This window comes from Cavia porcellus, unplaced genomic scaffold (assembly GCF_034190915.1).
Source record: "Cavia porcellus strain 051 isolate PalLab524CR breed Dunkin Hartley unplaced genomic scaffold, mCavPor4.1 scaffold_25, whole genome shotgun sequence".
Lineage (NCBI taxonomy): Eukaryota > Metazoa > Chordata > Mammalia > Rodentia > Caviidae > Cavia > Cavia porcellus.
The window spans coordinates 20,541,621-20,561,553 of NW_026947508.1; the positions used below are offsets into that span (position 1 = coordinate 20,541,621).

Here is a 19,933-nt window from a genome sequence, read left to right on the forward strand (position 1 = left end):
CCATTGTATCTACACATATTCACACCACTCTCTGTTCATTTACCAATTGCTGGCTCCTTTGGTTGATTTCATATTGTAGCTATTGTGAGTAGTTCTGCAGTAATCACAAGAGTGCAATTAACTCTTGGCATACTGATTTAATTTCCTTTGGAAATTTTTTCAGTGAGGCTGCTGGTTCACACAGCACATGGTTCTATTTTCTTTTTCTGTTTTTAATTTTTTGAGGAACATCCATACTGTTTTCCACATTGGCAATGCAATTACTGCCTTAGTTTATATCGAACCCAAGAGGGTGTAAGAATTCCTTTGTTATCTTTCGTCTCAGCCGGAATGAGGTGACAGTTCCTTGTAGTTTTGGTTTCTTTTCTTTTCTTTTTTTTTTTTAATCGGTACCGGGGATCGAACTCATGACTGTCTGCTTGCAAGGCAGGCGCTTATGCCGCTGAGCTAAATCCCCAGCCCCTGGTTTCTTTTTTGGATCATTAGTGACATTGTACATTTTTCTTATACCTGTTGCCGTCTGTATGTCTTTTGTGTATGTGCTAGAGCGCTTTCCCAGGACCTTGTAAACATAAAGCTACAATCCTGGCACTTGCATATTTTTGTTTGTTTTGTTTTTGTTTTCACAGTACTGGAGATTGAATCCTGAAGGACTCTGTTATATCCCCAGCTCTTTTTGTTTTTTTATTTTGAGACAGGGTCTTTCTAAATTGCCGAAGTGGGACTTGAACTCGTGATCCCCCTCCTTGAGCTTCCCTCAAGTGCTGAGATTAGGGCACAAGCCACCATGCCTGGCTTGTATATCTTCTTTTGAGGAATATCTGATGAAGTCTCTTGCCTGTTTTATTATTATTGTTTCTGAGATGGGCTCTTGCAGCTGGGGAGTGTGACTCAGTAGTAGAACCCAAGGCCAGCATGCACAAGTTTCTACCCTGGCACTGTAAACAAAGCGATAACAACAACAAAAGACAGACAGGTTTTTATTATGGTGCCCATGTGGCCCTGAACTCTTGGGCTCATGTGATTTTCCTGCCTCAGCCTCCTGAGTTGCTGAGACTAAAATACATTACACTTGGTTTTTTCCCCCCATTTTTAAATAAGATATTTTGTATCTTATTAATATATTAATAAGATATATTGATATTTTTTCACACTGAGTCCCTTATGTATTCTGGATATTGGCACTTTGTCAGAGGTGGCTACTTGTCAGTTCTTTTTAATTTTTTCAGTGTGCTCAGGATCAAACCCAAGGCCTTGCATCTGCTAGGCAAGAGCTTTATCACTGAGCTACACCCAGACCATTACTAATTTTTAATCTGCCTGGGACACAGCCAATCACCCTGAAATGTTTTCTTCACTTGGCTTCCAAGATACCTCACTGTCCTGGTTTCTCCGCTGTCCCCACAGTGTCCTCCTTATCTGCTCAGCCTCTGGACTATGAAATGTGCCACAACTCAGCTCCTGGTCCTCTGTCCCTCTGTCACTTGGACCCCCGGCCATCTCCTCCCTCTTCAGCTTTAGACACTAGCCAAGGGCTGCCAAGTCCCCAATTTACATGTGCCAGAGCCTCCTCCCAGACTCTAGGTTTCTCTAATTCTTGACTAAACCTCCCCTGACAAATAGGTGGCAAATTTCCAGTTCCTGGATTGAAAGCTGAATGTATTTCTCTCTCTGTCTCTCTCTCTGTCCCTGCCCCTGTCCCATCTCTCTGTCTCTTTCTCATTCTCTCTCAAACCCAGAGCCTTATGCATCTCATCCACCCCAGGCAAACACTCTGCCTTTGAGTTCCACCTTTGGCCGCCTCTTCTCCCGACACTGTACGTTCCTATTTGTTATCAAGTTCTATTTGCTTTGCCTTCAGAATACAGACAGAATCTAACCACCTCCCTTTCTAGCCCCCAGCCTCAGCTCATAGCCACCTCCATGGTCATGGCCGTCATTCCTCTCTTGAGGACTTTTTGAACCTCCCTGCTCCTGTGCTTGTTTCCTGCAATCTGTTTTCAACCCAGCAAGTCAGGCTGATGTTTTATAACACAAGACAGAACATGCCACTTTAATGACTCTGTGCCACTTGGAATAAGAAACAAAGTCCTTTTAGTCATTGCAATGGTGGGATCTCCTCACACTCTCCCTTCTCTCATCCTCGTCTCCGTACTCTTCAGACATGCTAGATACACTTCGCCCCAGGGCCTTTGCACCTGCTCCTTTGCTTTCCCTTGAGACCCATGCAGGGTCTTTCCCATGCTCCACCTGCAGGGTCTTTTTCTTTCTCTGTGAGGCCTCTGACAACTCAGTTAAGATGACAACCTCCCTCCTCACAGCAGCTAGCTTCTCTGCTTTATTCTGTCCACTGCCCCTTACACTGTCCACCATGCTGTGCACATATCTGTTTGTATTTATTCATTCATTTATTTGTGGCTGGTGTTTGAACTCAGGACTGTGCACTAAAATTCTGAGATATACTCCCTAATCCTCTTCTTTCTCTTCCTCTTCCATGTCTTCCTCCTCCTTTTTTTTTTTCCTTCTTCTTCTTTTTAAATTTTCAGACAGGGCCTTGGCAAGTTGCCCAGGCTGGTCTTGAACTTGTGATCTTCCTACCGCAACCCCTTAGAATGCTGGCCTGACAGGCGTGAGCCACATGTGGCCCATATCTATTTATTACCTCTTTCCTCATTGGAATAGAAGCTCCAGGAGGGTAGGGGATTTTATCTGTTTTTATTTTCTGTGTAATCCAGTGGCTGGAAAGACACCAGTGCTCAATATTTACAGAACTGGGGCTGGGGATATAGCTCAGTAGTAAAACATTTGCCTGGCAAGCCTGAGGTCCTGGGTTTGATTTCTAGCACCACCAAAAACAAAAACAAAATATGCATTCGCAGAGTAAATGAAGGGATGCTTGGGTAAGAGAGGAAGAAGCCCTTTTAAAAAGCCTACCTGGCTTGATGACCCATGCCTATAGTCCCAGTATTCGGGAAGCTCAAGTAGGAGGATCTCGGAGTTTGAGAGCAGCCTGGACTATATAGTGAGTTCAATCTGGTTTAACTATTTAACTACATCGCAAGATCTTGTCTTGGAAAACAAATGAGAAAAAAACCAAACCCAAACAAACAACAACAAAAATAACAGATACTTTAGGAATGGCAGTGTGTGGCTTTAGCCAGATCCCTGGGGTGAAGCTTTGGGCCGAGCCCTCCCAGGGTCACTGAAAGTTGGTTCTTGTTTCCTAACCAAACCCAAACCTCCATTTCTTCTCCCACCTGCACCTTTTAGGAGTGATGTGACCTGGGAAAGGGGTGAGCAGGATCTTCTCAGGGAGCAAGCTCTGGTGCTCTCCAGAAAGGTGCTCACTTGCTAATTTAGGGGGAGTTCCCAGCGTCCTGGTGAGGTGGTCAGAGGAAGACAGGCCTGAGTGAGCACCAGGAGGGTGAAAGGCCAGACTTTGCAGGCCAGGGACAGAGCTGCCCCATGGGATGTGGGCAGGGTGGGGGTCCCACTCTCTGGAAAGTAGATGGAGAAGCAGGTGAGGAAACAACCTGAAGACTGTGATTTGCATTTGTCTCATCTTCTCTGCTACAGTGGGAGGTCCTCCCCAGGAAAGACAGACTGCTCTGCTTTCTGTCTCCTCTGGGGCCTGCGCTGACTACTGAAACCAGAGTGGGTGCTTATTAGGGGATCCCTGCCTTGGCTGATCCCAGGCCCCCTTTTTATATTTATTTATTTAATTTTGGTTTTCTGAGACAGAGTCTCACTGTGTAGGGTTAGGCTTGAACTTACTGTATGGCCCAGGCTGACCTCGAACCCGCAGTGATCCTCCTGCCTCAGCATTCTGAGTGCTGGGATTATAGCATGGGCCCCCACACGCCCAGTTTTCCACACCCACTCTTACAGCAAATACCTCACAATGCCTCCTTCCTGTAATACCATGCAATTCATAGATAATATATCCTATTTATATGCGCCTCATTAAAAAAATCAACGCCCTCACTGAAATGCATATGAGGGAAAGTAATCATAAGTAGTCTTTTTAGTCTGTAAACACTCTGGGCAGACTTCTGCAGAATAGTCTGCTGTCAAAATCCTAAGGGTCACGGGGGGGGGGGGGTGTCTCGTTAAGCTGCCAGGTCTGGGGAGGTGCTCGGAGTTTCCAGGAGTTTCCACCAGTCTTGCAGGCGTCGCCTGGGACACCCAGCTGCAGATGTGGGCAGCGCCCAGAGCCGGCTCCGAGTGAGGGGCAGCCCCGTGCCGGGCCCGCCCTGCTGCCCGGCCTGTTCCTGGCTTCCGCGCAGCGGGCCACCCACTGCCTAGACAGCAGTTCCCACGCGAGGAGCCCCGCGCCCTGCAGCTGCAGCCTCAGGCGAAGCTCCACCCCGATGACGCCAGAGGACTGGGCTTCCGCATCCCCGGACCTGGCCGGCCCATCCTCTAGCCTGCTCCAGCGTGGGTCAGTAAATCCCTGGTGAATGCACTCATGTAACTCCCTTCCCGGCCTCCCTCTTCTTCTTCCTCCTTTTCTCCGCTTCCCCCCAATCCCCAAGGCCTTCAATCCGGACTGGGTCCCTGCAGGGGGAGCCCGAGACGACCCTTCTCTTCCCTCCCTGCTCAAGGTGGTGGTGGAGCTCCTGGAGGTCTCTGCTGTCCTGAGCAGAGGCTGTGGGCCGTGCAGAGGTGTTCTGAGGGCGTTCTGATCCCGTTCTGGGCTTGGCTGGAAGGCAGAACACCAGCAGCCCTCCCCTGCGGTGAGGACTGCACTCTGCAGTTTACAAAGTGCTTTTCTCGACACCTCCCATTCCATCCTCACAGACTTGATGTGGTTGCTGTTTGACAGATGACAAAACAGGCCCACAGAGGCTGAGTCACTAGTGCAAGGTGCCAGAGCTGGAAGGGCATCCCAAGACCAGAAGCTGGTGTGCTGGACGTATTAGGAGAGGCTTCCGGGGCTCTTGGGCTCTGTTATCTTGCTAGTGCTTGCAAACAGGGCCCCAAATTTCCACCAAGATCATTAGCTTTTGCATATGAGCGCTGCACAGCTAAATTTCTCATTACACCAATGGGGAAACTGAGGCCTGGAAAGGGGGAGGGTTTTGCCCATGCTTACAAGTTGAGTAACGTTTTGGCCTCCACTCCTTTGGCTGTCAGATGAAGTTTGTGGGGTTCGTATGGCTCCCTCCCTTGCCTGAGACCTCAGGCTGATATTTGGGTACTGTGGGGAGGAAGAGTTTAGGGTAACAGTCCTCCAAATTAAAGAGGCAGCCCCCAAAAGGAGAGGGAAGATTTAGTGCCTCAGAAAAATATATGCAAAGTGACTAAAAGATGTGTCTCTAAAGCAAGAAGGAGATGGTAGGGGGTTTGATTTTTCATTGTTTGGCTTCCCAAGTGGAGGCTCAAACCCTGACTACAGGAACAAGAGGCCCGGAGCCAGCCTCACTGAGGGCTGTTTGGGCTCATGGGCCAGGGCTCCCTGTGTCAGGCTTAGATGGAAGTCGAAGTACCTTTCCTTTGGACCCATCAGGTTCTAGCCCAGAGCAGATGGGACTCTGTGTGGGCCCAGGTGAAGCTCTGTCACTGGGCTCAGGCTCAGTTTATCACCAAGATCAAGACTACAGGATCATGGAACAGGGAGTTGCAGCTCTTGGTCCCTCCCAGAACGGACTGAACCCAGGATTCCTATTCCAGGAGGCTGTCAGCAGCTGGCTTGGAGCTCACGGTCCTGGGCTCCTGGGCCAGAGCAAAGGCTGTGGGTGTGATGATGTCCCTGGGCCACCATCAGAGAGGCATGGCAGCAGGCGACCTCCCATCTCTACGCATACTGCTTCAAGCACCTTACCCACTGGCACTCTCGGGACCACTGTTCAAGGCTCTGGTGCTTACAGAGGCCAGAGGTGCTCGGCCCTGCAGCTGGACTGGGCTCAGGTTGTCTCCTGGGCTCTGTCCAGGGACAGCGCAGGGCCTGGAAGGGCATGGTGTCCTGCTGGCTCCCAGCTCAGGTGCCCTTGAGGGCTTCCTGTCCTGTCCTTGTGCTTGTGGTTATGAAGGTGACTGTGATCTGGACTGTGCCTTTGGCTGTGTGATTGTGATGGTTGAGGTTTCAGGTCTCTTGGGCCCAGTCAAGGAAGTGTATCTGCCAGGTACTCGGAACACAAGTTTTGGGGGCTGGACTTTGGGCTGCATCACAGTACCGTCCAGGACCCTGGAAACCTGACGTGACCTGAGTGACACACCTTTCTCAGTCTATGCAGGTGACAGTCAGGTCTCATGTTGCACTGAGGAGCTGGGGCCCACGTGTGCCACCCCCTCACCTATGTTCCCACCTGCACATCGCTTCTCTGAGTTATTCCTGAGGATCAGTCCTCCTTTATCAAAGGACAGCCGCAGTGGCTTTCTGTCAGCTGAGATAAGATGCCAGTTCTTCTCCGGCTGACTTGCCTCTGTCTCCTCCTCCCAGCTGGGCTGCTCACAGTCTGGCTGCATCAGCCACGCGTCTGTTCTGCAGACACAGCAGGCCTGTGCCCACTCAGGGACTTCCAAGCCCACCCCACCCCCAGTTCTCCACCTGTCTGCTTCCTCATCCTCCCAGGCCCAGCTCACAGAGTCCTTCCCTCACCTTCCCTCTAGGGGGGCTCCCCCCAGTTCTCTCCAGCTCTTCACCCCTGTTACTGCCTGCTCAGCACCAATCCCCATCTGCACTGTCACCTTCATAACTTATATGTTATCACTTTTTTTTTTGAAATGGGATCTCAAATTCCTGGGCTTAGGCAATGCTCCTGCCTCAGCCTTCTAAGTTTGGAGAGGATAGGTGTGTGGTATCATACCAGGCCACTGACATATTATTTTATTTCTCCCCTAGTTGTAAGTTCTAAGAAGTGGGCACTTCATTTCCTTTGTCCCTAGAACCTGGATGGTGCCTGTTATGGTTGAAATATGAGGTGTCCCTTAGAGACTGTAGTAAGAGATGTATTAAGGGCTTGTTCCTAAGGCCACAATGTTCACAGGCAGGGCCAAGAGAAGCACCTGGAACATGAGGCTTCTCATCAGTCAATCAGTCCATCAATTAACTCACATATCTGAATGGGGAGCTAAGGACCTTGTTAGAGGACATAAGTCACTGGGGCATACTTTGAAAGTCTAGCCTGTCCCCAGGCCTGTCCACTCCCTCTAGCTCTCTTATTCTCTCTTTTTTTGAAACAGGGTCTCATTATACAGTTCAGGCTGGCCTTGAGCTCACTTCGTGGCCCAGGCTGGTCTCAAACTTGAAATGATCCTCCTGCCTCAGCCTCCCAAGTGTTGGGATTACAGGCATGAGCCGCTATACCTGGCTTGCTCTTTTTTAATTAAAAACATTTGTTTTGAGACTGGGTCTTGCTTTGTAGTTCAGGCTGATGTCAAACTCACGCTCCTCTTGTCTCATCCTCCCAAGTGCTGGAGTGTAAAATTACCGGTATATGCCACCATGTTTGGCTCACTCCTGCTCTTTTTCTGCTTCCAGTTGCTATGCGGTGAGTAGCTTTTCTCCGCCACAACCTTCTGCTGTGATGTTTCTGTCTTGGAGCCAGCTAACTGTGAACTGAAACCTCGGAAACCGTGAGTCAAACAATATCTCCCTCTTTCTTTTTCTATGTGGGGGGTGGGGTGGGGCACGGGTATTTTTGAGGCAGGATTTGAACTCACTTTGTAGCCCAGGCAGGCCTCTAGCCCACAGTGATCCTCCTGCCTCAGCATCCAGTACTGGGATTACGGCGCCATTATGCCTGGAATCTTTTCACCTTTGAGTTGTGTATTTCAGGTACTTTTGTCCCAACAATGGAAAGAGCTGGGGATGTAACTCAGTGATAGACTACTCCAGGTTCAGTTCCTACTAAAAGCAAGAAGGAAGGAAGGAAAGAAAAAAAAAGAGGAAAAGAAAGAAAAGAAAAAAGGCAAGAATGTTAGGCCTGATTTCTGCTTTCTCCTGGGGTGCAAAAGGAAAGGGGAAAGAAAGAAAGAAAGAAAGAAAGAAAGAAAGAAAGAAAGAAAGAAAGAAAGAAAGAAAGAAAGAAAGAAAGAAAGAAAGAAAAAGAAAGAAAGAAGGAAGGAAGGAAGGAAGCAGGCAAGCAAGTGCAAAGCTTTGGCTCAGCACTGGCCCCAGAGAGTGCCAAGTGGACCAGGGCCTGCAGGGGTCGTCGCTGTGTGGGAGCAGCAGAGGTTGTCGGAGGATCCCTCAAGGCTTTGGCTTTGCTAAGCTCAGATGTCCCCTTCCCAGCCCTGCTTGTCTTCCTCTATCCTAAGCTCCCATTGTAGCCACTCCCTCTTGCTCTTTGGGAGGGGGGCTCCCTCATTCTAGACTTCAAGGCCCCGCTCACTTCTCCTGAGGCTAAGCGGACCATGGACAAGCAGCACTCACATATGGCCGGGGCAGACCAGAGGGTCACTCAAGCCCTGTGCTCTGAGTCTGGCAGAGATGAGGAGGGTTAATAATTCACTAAGAAATCAAAGCTTGCTGGAAGCTTAGGCAAGAGGATCATGAGTTCAAGGCCAGCCTGAGCTGTGTAGCACGTTTAAGGCCATCCTGAACTGCATAGTAAGACCTTGTCTTAAAATCAAACCAAACCACACCAAACCAGTCTGTTTAGCCAGGCAGCCTTTGGTAGCATGGGAAATGTGGTACCTGATAGTACCTGCTGGTGACAGCAGTCATCCAGAATCTAATAATGGCTTGGTCTGTCGGAAGCTGTCACTTCCTTGGTTCCTGCTCCTTACCTGAGCCTGGATCTCCAGGCTTTACATCACTTCTGGGAGCTCCACAGTATCTTCCGTGTCTTCATAGGCCAGCCAGGGTCAGGTTCTGTTAATTACACTCAAGAACTCGGATTTCCATCTACCTTGTTACCTCAAGATCAAACTTGACCACAGGGCCCTCTAGCATGTGACCCTCCCTGGCCTGGCTGCATTTCCCAGTGCAGGGCAACCAGCAAGTTCAGGGCTGCAGCAGTGACCCTGAGAGCACAGAGGCAAGGAAATGGCCTTGCTGCCACGTGGACACCGCCCACTGCCGGGGAAGGACATAATGGGGCCAATCGTGACAGCATGACGATGACATTGAGGGTGACGCTGTGGAGTGATAGGAAGCAAGGAAATGGCCTTGTTACCTATCTTGTTACCTCAAGATCAAACTAATCCCACCTGGGCATGGTAGTGCACACCTGTGATCCTAGCACTGGGGAGGCTGAGGCAGGAAGATCACCAGGAGTTCAAGGCCAGGCTAGACTACACAGTGAGATCTTGTCTCAAAAAAAAAAAAAAAAAAAAAAAAAAAAAATCAAACATCCCATTTGTCCTCAGGGCTGGGGATTTAGCTCAGCAGCATAAGCACCTGCCTGGCAAGCACGAGGTCATGAGTTCAATCCCCAGTACCAAAAAAAAAAAAAAAAAAAAAAAAAAAGTGGATTCCCATTTGTTCTCATCAGGTGCCATAACCATTCATGTTACCATCTTTGTCACCTGCAACATCAACAGCTTTCACCATTTTCATGTTTTCAAACTCTGTCTGCTGGAAATAACAACCTCTGTTAATGTTTTTGGCAGGAAGATATTTAATACAGGGCAGGAGAAACAGTTGACAGAGTCGGAATGAGGCAAGCCTTCAGGAGTGACTCTGGAACTACACAGAACTTAGCTGTCTAGAGAGCCACAACCAAGCTGGGCATGGAGGTACACATCTGTAATCCCATCAGTTTGGGAGGCCGAGGCAGGAGAATCACAAATTTGAGCCTGAGTAACTTGGAGAGACCTTGTCTCAAATTAAAAAAATAAGAAAGCACTGGGGATGTAGCTCAGTGTGACAGCCCTGAGTTCAATTCCCAGTACTGCAGAGAGAGACAGAGACAGAGACAGACAGAAAGAGGCAGAGACAGAGACAGACAGAGACAGAGAGACCAACACAAGAATCATGGATCCAAGATACCTCCCACCTCCAGGCCAAGCTTCAGTCCAGGAGCCAGGAAGTTTATGAACCTGGTCTGCCAGCACTGCATTCCTTGTTTCAGTCGCTGCTGGGCAACCAGAAAGCCAGATGCTGATGGACCCCAGGTGGCTGCACAGAAAAACCTCCTGTTACTGTAATCTTGCTGGCTGGCAGAAACAGGAAAAGGGGGTGGGGAGCACTGCAGGATGAAACGGCGGCAGCAGCACCACCGGCATCATGCGGTGCTCACCGGGCCGCGCTCTGGTGACGACTGTCTGTTTTATGAATGCAGAAACGGAAACACAGGACGGTGCCCTACTCAGTTTTCTGTCTGCATCTTGCTGGGACTCAGGCTGCAGGGGAGGGAGGTGGTGGTGTCAGCTGTGCGCCTCCCCCGTGAGGATGCACAGTACCCACCCTGCCACATCACTGCCACTGACTGTCACCTGCCCATGGAGGCTATGAGCTGCCACCCCATTAATCATCCCCAGAGCCCCCATCAAGTTATCATCAGCCTGCTGCCTCCTCCATCAACATCTAACAGGGCCGTCACCTTTCCTATCACTCCACAGCGTCACCTTCAATGTCACCGTCACTGCTGTCACAATTGGCCCCATTATGTCCTTCCCCGGCAGTGGGCGGTGTCCACGTGGCAGCAAGGCCACTTCCTTGCCTCTGTGCTCTCAGGGTCACTGCTGCAGCCCTGAACTTGCTGGTTGCCCTGCACTGGGAAATGCAGCCAGGCCAGGGAGGGTCACATGCTAGAGGGCCCTGTGGCCATGAGCATGGCTGTGAGGGTCCCAGGGAGCCACTTGGAGGCCGGAGCATTCACCCATGCCTCACCAGTGTCTGGCCTTTGTGCTGGAGAAAAACAAGATGCTCTGATGGTTGACTGACTTAAAGTCAGTCAAGGTCAGCAAGTGACTTCACCTTGCCAGGCCTCAGTTTCATCATCTGTGAGACTAGAATGCGAGGAGCTGCCTTGCAGAGTAATGGGAAATTTGAGGAAGCATAAATAAAGAAACGGGCATGGTGTCCAATGCCCACAAGGCTCTCAAATGGGAGCTACTCGTTGCCATGTGGCCTTGAACTCACCATGTGGCTGAGGCTGGCTTCGAACTCATGGTGATCCGTTTGCCTCAGCCTCTGGAGCTGGGATTTTAACACAGGGAGTTTAGCTCCAGAGTCTGAGCTCCTCAGCTCAGAACTCTTTGGAGCTGGGTGTGACAGTGTGTATCTATAATCTCAGCACTGTGGGAGGCTGATGCAGGAGGATGGCAAGTTCAAACCTGCGCAGTTTAATAAGACCCTGCTTCAAAAGTAAAAAAGGGCTGGGGATGCAGTTCAGAGCTGGCAGCAAGGGCCTCCCCCTGTTGCAAACCCTTCCTTCCGGCCCTGTCTAGGTTGGAGGAGACTCTGCTTTCTCCCTCTCCAGCTTCCTACCCCTTCCCCTCTGGGAGTCTTTCCTGTTGTCTGCTTGAGTTTGGGCTGGGACGGGGAGGAAGGGGCTCCCTGACTGTGACACCTAGTGAAGGGGACCTCAGGAGATGTGTGGAAGGGCTGAGCCTGGGCTTCCAGGGTTCTGGGCAATGCCCTGGGGCAGGCCAGGGCTCCCACTCTCCTGCGCCTCCAGGGCCCTCACCGTTCCGCCTGCTGAGCTCCCCAGGCTGGGTCACGGACTCCACAACTGATGCTGCTTTTTGGTCCTTCCCCATCCTATTTGGTGCCTCCCTCAATGCCAGCTCCATGGAATGCGAGACTAGTTCCAGCCCTCCTGCCCCTTTCTAAGGGCTCCACAAGGAGCTGGCAGCAGACTGTGGCCCAGCCTGGAGTCTCAGTGACACACAGCCATAGCATGACTCCAGTCCACATCTCCTCTGCCCAGCTTGGCCACTATCTTAGCCAGAGACCCAAACCACAAGAGCACCAGGAGGTGAGGTGCACCAGATGGGTTCCGAGACACATGTACACACCTGGAAATCCTCAAATGTGGGGGAGAACCTTTGCAGTGAGTCTAAGTAGGCTTGGCCTTCTGGCCTCTGTCCGGTCACCCCAGACAGGCATTTCAGCCCCTCAGCTCCCCGCAGCACAGGGGGAGGCTCTGGGAGAACTTCTGCAGGAACATTTTTTTTTTTTGTCTTTTTCCTTTTTATCGGTACCAGGGATCGAACTCACGACTGTCTGCTTGCAAGGCTGGTGCTTATGCCGCTGAGCTAAATCCCCAGCCCCATGCAGGAACATTTCTACCCCCTTGTGTTTCAGGGAACCAAGGAGCTGGGCCCAGCCCTGAGGTGGGCTCCCAGCTGTGAGGAGGCTCTGGCTTGGCCCCCATGGCAAATTCCCTGCCTCCTCCTCCATCCTCTGCATTTTCTCAGCCACCATCTGAGGCCGGGGGTTACCTGGAGCCTGAATCACCTAAGCTTTCAGAGCCTGTCTTGCCCCTGCCAACCCCGTCTCCATGGGAGCCTCTAAGTGCAGCCAGCCACTCACCAGCACAGCCCTGCCAGGCTTTCCATGGGCTCGTGACCCCGGTGGCCCAGCTCATCTCCCTGACTCCTGTCTGTGACTGTCCCCTGCCTCTATTTTTTCCTACCTGCTGTTTCCTCTGCCATACCATTCACATTTCTCAGGGACAGGGTTGTGTCCTTCCTGGGGTCAACCCATGATTGCCCAGCACCTTGCCTCAATGTGGGTCAACCCTGAAAGGCCAGCCCAGCTTCTCCAGAAAACTTCTAACCTGCACCAGTGCTAAGGTGAGGCCCATAATCCAAGGGCTGTGTCCTGTCATCCATCCATGCCTGTGTGCATTTTGTAACTCAATTGATCCATTTGCTCTATCCAGATCTACTGAGCACTTCCTGTGTGCAGGCAGGTTTGAGGCTCTAACACAGCAGTGACCCAGATAGGCAAGAATTCCTACTCTGAATGAGGCGACTGATGATACCAATATATATAGACTATGGTGTGAGGTAGGGATCAGTGTTCTCTGGACAGAGGCAAAAAGGACAAAGCACAGGAAGGTGTTGTGTTATGATGGTAACACTTGATCAGAGGCCTGTGTGAAATGGGAGAAAGCCGCGGACATCTAGGCATGGAACATTCCAAGCAGAGAGAAGAGCAGGTGCAAAGGTCAGAGGAAGGGATCTGTGCATGAAGCTGAGACCCAAGGAGGGTAGAAGCAGGAGGGTGGGTGTTAACACGATGCCCATCACACCGGGCCTCTGGAATCACCAGGCGTTTGGATTTGGTTCCATGTCGGAGGCCTGTGGAGAGCTTCCAGGATAACAGCAAGGAAGATTGCTCTGGCCAGTGTGGAGAACCATCCACAAGGGAGGCTGGGGCTCATTCTCAGGACAACAAATAATGCTGGGAGAGATGGCGCTGGTGTGGGACAGAAGGGATATCACGGTGAGAGATGGCTGCTCTCGGGACACAGAAGGCAGAGCCAACCAGAGGGCTTTTGAGTGGGCTTAGACATAGAGGAGAGCGATTATGCAAGGTTAAGGCCTGTGAATGGGACCCTGGTTTTTATGGGATTCCTTGATTTCTGGCTGCCTTCTAAGTGGAAAGACAGTTTGATTTTGCTCAGCATTGTCCGGTTGAGCCTATTATTCAGTACGCCATGGCTATTTCACGAATGTTTGTTGAATGACTGAATGAAAGATGTCACCCATGTGGAAACTCCTATTGGTCCAGTTCCATGCCCAGTGTCTTTTCCCTCCTGCCAGGCTTTTGGAGAGGACCCAAGAAAACAGAGATATATAGAGGTTGGTGAGTAACAAACAGTGCCTATAGGCTGGGTGGCTGTTTGGTCATTGCCAAACAGTGGCTCACCATATTCTGCTTGGAGCCAGGCCAGGTTGTGGCCTTTGTGCTGGAAGATGGGCACGCTGCCAAGCCAGCCTGGCAGGGCCTCCCTGGGGAGTAACCCTTACCACTTGGGGTCTGGCCTCTGGATCCCAGAGAGAGCCTGAGCTTGGAACAGCTATGCCCAGAGGATAGACGCAGGTGCCCTGGCTCACATTCCCCAGGGTCTGAGGCAGCCCCCAATGCCCCAGGAGACACAGGGAGATGTGGAGGGACTCAGCACCAAAGCCGGGGAGTCCTGCAGGTCTCACCCCAGGACGTGGAGGAGCTGCCACATCCTTCCCTCCCCAGCTGTCCCCTCACAGGTGCCTGGGCCCAGAGTTTCAGGGTCTCATGCAGGGCGATGGAGTGAGGGTCTCCTAGGTGGGTTCTCTGAGCTTAAATTGGGCCCTTGGGACCCTCTCTCTTGGACCCTCATTTTCTCTCCTCTCCTATGCATTTCTGTCCGTTTACATGTGTGATTAATGACTCTGTCCGTCAGTTCTCTGGCTGTGGGGACAGTGCCTGCCTCAGTCCCAGGATGGACCCAGTGCCCTGCCCGGTGGCCCCTTTCCTGGAGGCTCGCAGGAGGTGCTGTAGCATCAGGTGAAGGGATGAGAAATGGAGGCGCTCTGTAAATGGCAAGGTAGGTTGGACAGTGCGGCTGCAAAAGCGTGCGTCTCAGCAGCCTTGGCTGGCAGGGTGTAGTCTAAGCAGCCTCCTCCCTCCCACCCCACCCCTGAACCCAGGATCAGGAGACCAGCAAGGCTGAGAAATAACAATAATAAGGGCAGCAGTTTCACCCACACTGCTTCATTTAATCTGCACAACACCATCACGAGGTGACAACTGTCATTATTCCCGATGGAAAGCTTTGTAAGCAGAGGCTCCGGGGAGCTTCATTAATTCATCCAAAATAAACAGATGGTGGGGTGAGGACTCCAGCCCAGGTCTGTCTGAGGTCCTGGATGTGAATCTGCCGTAAAGAGCAGCACTGGCTCTCGACTCTGTTCCCCCCTTTTCTCTCCATTGTTTTTTGGGTGCTGGGATCAGACCCAAGGGCTCCCACATACTAGTGCTCTATCACTGAGCTACACCCCCAGCCCACTCTCTTTGCCTTTAAACTCTTTTATTGGTACCGGGGATCAAACTCACGTCTGCCTGCTTGCAAGTCAGGTGCTTATGCCGCTGAGCTAAATCCTCAGCCCCGCCTTTAAACTCTTGAATCTTCTCAATCCCCATCTGTTTTGGGTTTTTTTTGGTACTGGAATTGCCAGGCAGGAGCTGTGCCTCTGAGCTATATCCCCAGCCGTTTTGTCTCAACAAAGTTCTCACTGTGTAATTCAGGTTGGTCTTGAACTCCCTGTGTAGCTCAGACTGGCCTCAAACTTGCAGTGATCCTCCTACTTCAGCCTCCTAAGTGCTAGAATTATAAACATACCCTACCATGCGCAGCTCCAGCCCCAGCTTGTCTCCTCTAGGTTCCTGCTCAGCAGCTTCGAGCAGGCACCTGTCAGACTCTTAGTCAGGCTACCTGTGAAATGGACACACTAATCCCTGCCCATTTGGGAATGTTCTGTGTAAAGTCAAGGGCTGGACAAAGAGAGGCCTTGGGAGTAGAGGTGGCTACAGAGACACCCAGGATGACCCTCAGGGAGCAGGCCCCTGCCTCCCTGCCCCGGCTCTGCTCCCAACTGTGGGTGACTGTGGACCTGCCCCCCACCTCCCAGCCCCTCTGGGAGTGCAGCAAAACCCCTGCTGCTTCAAATTTGAAGGCTTCTAGATTCAATTAAAAATAAATAAATAAGTAAGAAGAATTGTGCGAAACACGGTACATTTTAAATGTTTACATTTAACAAATGAATGCTTTTAACACTTACAAAATGCAATGCAATATAATTGTCTATTCACAAGATAATTACAGGATTTATAGAAAATATTAATTCATAGAGCGCTGCAGGAGGTGTGGTCGAGTAATGAGACACAGATTTAGAGAGCGGCTCTGAGCTTCCCTTCAGCCACGCAGTACGTGTGGCACCACACGTCACATCCTCCTGTGGGCTTGGCTGGCCTGGGAGGCTTTCCTCCCTCTGGTCTCCTTCCTGCTTCCTTGCCTGGTCCATGTGACCCCCTTCCTGGCTTCTTCGCTTCTTTTGCCAGGTCCTTTGCCCTGACTGTCTGCTCTGTGAGACGCCCTTTCCTCAGAGACCTCCTGGCTTCTCCGTTCTGCCTTCAGGCCCGCGCCCCACGCCACCCTGTTTTAAGCTGCAGATCCTGATGGGTGTGGTGGCCCATGCCTGTAATCCGAGCACTCTTGGGAGGCTGATGCAGGAGGATTGTGGTGCTGCAAGTTTGAGACCAGCCCGGGTTATATAGTGAGTTCGAGGCCAGCCTGAACTACCTGGTGAGATCATCTAAAAAAAAAAAAAAACAACCGAACGAACAAAAAATTACAGATCTGCCCCCTTTCCCGTTTTTAAGAACTTCTCAGGAAGTTCTCTCTCTCTCTCTCTCTCTCTCTCTCTCTCTCTCTCTCTCTCTCTCTCACACACACACACACACACACACACACACACGGTTTATATGCTGTACTCCTACCACTTCTGACCTTGGAGCACTGCAGGTGCTTACTAAACACTCATTGGAGTATTACTAATGTCAAGGGACTGAGCTTCCTGTAGCTTCCCCCTCCCCCATTCTTTACCTGGCACTGGTGTTGTAGGTGCTCAGCAGTCTTTGCCAAGCTGCCCTGAGACAGCCCAGGCAGCTTTTCATTTCACAGGGGTGTGAATAATGGGGCCCGAGGGTCTCTGACGCTGCCTTCTCAGAGGCAGTAATCAGCTGGGCACCTCCGTCTCGCTACTGGCCCCTGGTGGCCAAAATACGAAGTGCATCGGGCATGGGGCAAACAATTAGGGAACCTAAAGGTTCTGTGGGCCAGGCCCTGTGTGCCCCGTGCTTTGGCTCTCTCATCGAAGTGTGTGGACAAGGAGTGGGGGCTCGACAGTCGTGGGAAGCAGTGACGTTCCTGGCTTATCTGACCTGTTCTCCGCAGACCTCTCTTCCCTTCTGCTCCTCTCCGAGCTGAAGAGTCGAAGCCTCCCCTCCGGAGCTTTGCTCAGGCTGTCTGGCCACCTCTTGTGGCTTTTGCCTCAGCCCTGCTGTGTTGTCCCCGGGGCCCTGGGCCAGGCCAGGTGCCTCCTTTGGGTTCTCCCAAGCTCATGTGACCCTGAGGGTGTGCAGATGTGTGGAGTTTGGGGTGGGGGGTGGGGGAAACAGTATCTGCCCTTCACTAATCTCTACCCTTCACTAGACTGAGCACCGAATATCTTGTTTCATTTTTTGATTTATTAACTCATTCACAAACATTTATTGAACACTTATTCTTTCACCTTAAATCCCTCCCCCCTCCCCGCCCCCGCATCCCCCAGTTCTGGGGATTGAACCTAAGGCCTTCACACTGACCTCAATCCATTTATTTATTTATTAAAATGTTTTAGCCACCAGGAATCGAACACAGGACTTGTATTTGCCAGGCAGGCACTGTGCTGCTGAGCTATATCCCCGGCCCTATTTTTGATTTTTTGAGACAGGATCTTGACATGTAATCCAGGTTGACCTTGAAATTACTGTGTACTCCAGGATGACCTCAAACTCAAAGGGATCCTCCTGCCTCAGCCTCCTGAGTGCTGGGATTATGGGCTTGTGCTACGGGGGACACAATAGTGGAAAAAATAGACAAGATCCCAGCTCTCAGGAAGTGCATGGTTTTGCACAGCAGTGAGACACTTAAGTAAAGAAGGCCATAAAGTACTGTGGAGGGGACGTGGTGGGGTTACAGATGGTCCTGCTCTCAGTTCAGGGTTTCACACCGATAGCACCAAACATATTTGAAAGGCAAGCTCAGCTGGCTGGTAAGGGGCAGGGCCGGTTGCCTCAGTGCCCCTCTTCTGTACAGGGGAAAGCTATTATGGTCCACTTCCTAGATGCAGGGCTTGGTCAAGTTCCTTCAGCTCTCTCTGCCTCCTTTTATCCATCTGTAAAATGGTATTAAATATTACTGGCCTTTGAAGACTATCTCAAGAAGTAATAGTGGTAAAGGACTGTACCAGGGCCTGCTGTAGGGTCAGTTCTCCATACAGGGAGACAAGGCTGGAATAGAGGGCAGAGGTAGAGCGCTTGTTTAGCTGTTTGTCCCAGCAGGGAGAAAGGAGAGGGGAATGGGGATGAGTAGAGCTCTGGACGGGACAGTTGGAGGAGGATTAATTTAGTGGCCTCTCCCCTTGGACCACTCCACCTGGGCAAGCAGTTTCAGAAATGACCACGAGGTGGCGCTTGGATTCCAGTTATGCTGGGCCAGGCGCCTCTCAGATCTAAAGGAAGCGAGGCTGCTCCTCTGGCTACCGATGGGTTGGGCTGGAGACAAGACAGGAATCAGCTTCAAATTCAGCCAGATCTGCTTCGCTTCCAGGCTCTCCCTCTCCCCTCAGTTTGTCTCTTAGGGTTCTCCTGGCCATGATGAAGGGCCCAGCCCCCCATACTTTCCCCATAGCCCCTCAGTGTTGAAATCCAAGTCCTCCACTGATCAGGCCCCCATGTTCCTCATCTGCCCCCCCTTTCAGTCAGGATCCAGGCCAGGGAACTTAACTGACCACTCCCATGGGCGCTCTAGGGTGGGGAGCCGAAGGAAATGACCCGCTTCCTGCTCTTAGCAGGAACCTGGAGCTGGGCAAGAGGTGGGACTAGCAGCTGAAAGGGGAAATGGAGACACGGGAGAGTTACTTAAGACTTCCTTCCCTCCGGACGCTCAGCGCACAGAAATGTTATCCTCACTTCACCGAGGTAGGTGGCTCGGAAGTGTTTCGCCAGGCAACATGACTTGCTTTTCCTGTGACCTGGGCCCCAGCGCCGGAGTCAGCGTAGTCCTGACAGGGACAGAGCTCTGGAGTTCCAGAAGACCAGAGCTGGTCCTTGCCCTCAGGAGTTGGCAGTCTGGAAGGCCAGGCTGGGTCTGAGCATTATAGGGACCCAGAGGATGCAAAATTGCAGGACTCACTGAACAGGCTGAGAGGCAGGAAGGTGTGAGAGACTTGAGGGAATCAAGGATAATGTTCCGAAAGATAAAATTGTGATCCTCGTACAAATAAAAAAATGAACATGTGTTTAAGATTTTCTTGAACTCATTAATCAAGAAGGAATCAGCAAGAGATCAAAACCATTTTCTTTCTTCTTTTCTTTTGAGACAGGGTTTCTTTGTACCATTCTAACTGTTCTTGAACTCACTATGTAGGCCAGACTGTCCTTGAGCTCATGATGATCTTCCTGCCTCAGTCTCCTGAGTGCTGGGGTTATGGGTGTGCACCACCATACCCAGCTCAAAACAATTTCAAATGAGACTCTGACCTTACAAGTATCTGTATTCTCTCTCTCTCTCTCTAACTCTGAGACATGATCCTCCTGCCTCAGCCTCCCTAGTGCTGGGATTACAGGCATATGCCACTATATCCGGCTTGCATTCTTTACTGGACAACATTCCTTTGCATAGTCATACAGAGGAGTCATTTGCATTATGATCTGTTTTCTATAAATTGCCTCTCTAATCTTACAAAGTCATAAAGTTGATTGAAGACAATCAAAATTACACACTCCCACTACAGCATCAGCTCATCACTGAGGGTCACCTAGTGGGTACCCAGCCATTCTCAGCACACACACCCAGGAACCTCTCGTGCCTCTTCTAACAGTTCCTTACATTTTCTTGACTGACCCTAAGAAAGATCTGGAAACATCAGGCAGCAGTGCTTCTCCTCCCCTCCCCTCCCCTCCTCTTCCCTCCCCTCCCCTTTCCTTCCCCTCCCCTCCTCTCCTCTCCTCTCCTCTCCTCTCCTCTCCTCTCCTCTCCCTCTTTTCCCTCCTTTCCCCCTCTCCCTTCCCCTCCTCCTCTCTTCTTTTTCAGCCCTTTAGCACTGGACTCAAACCCAGGAGCACTTTACCACTGAACTACTTTCCCAGCCCCCTCTCCTTTTTAAAATAGGATCTCACTAAATTGCCTAGGGAGGAACTTGTGACCTTCCTGCCTCAGCTTCCTTCAGTACTGGAATTATAGGCTTGCACCACAGCACCTAGCTGCAGCAGTTGTTTCTGAGAGGC

At 51.0% G+C, this 19,933-nt stretch overlaps 1 long non-coding RNA gene across 2 annotated transcripts; it reads left to right on the forward strand.

Moving 5' to 3' along the window:
• Positions 1-4,163: 4,163 nt before the first annotated feature.
• Positions 4,164-18,952, forward strand: LOC134472970 (uncharacterized). Of its 2 annotated transcripts, none has more exons than XR_010043035.1 (3): positions 4,164-4,441; positions 7,484-7,578; positions 18,496-18,952. It is a non-coding gene; the product is annotated as an uncharacterized LOC134472970 (long non-coding RNA). The 2 variants fall into 2 exon arrangements; XR_010043034.1 differs by lacking the exon at positions 18,496-18,952 and adding an exon at positions 7,781-10,497.
• Positions 18,953-19,933: the final 981 nt, after the last annotated feature.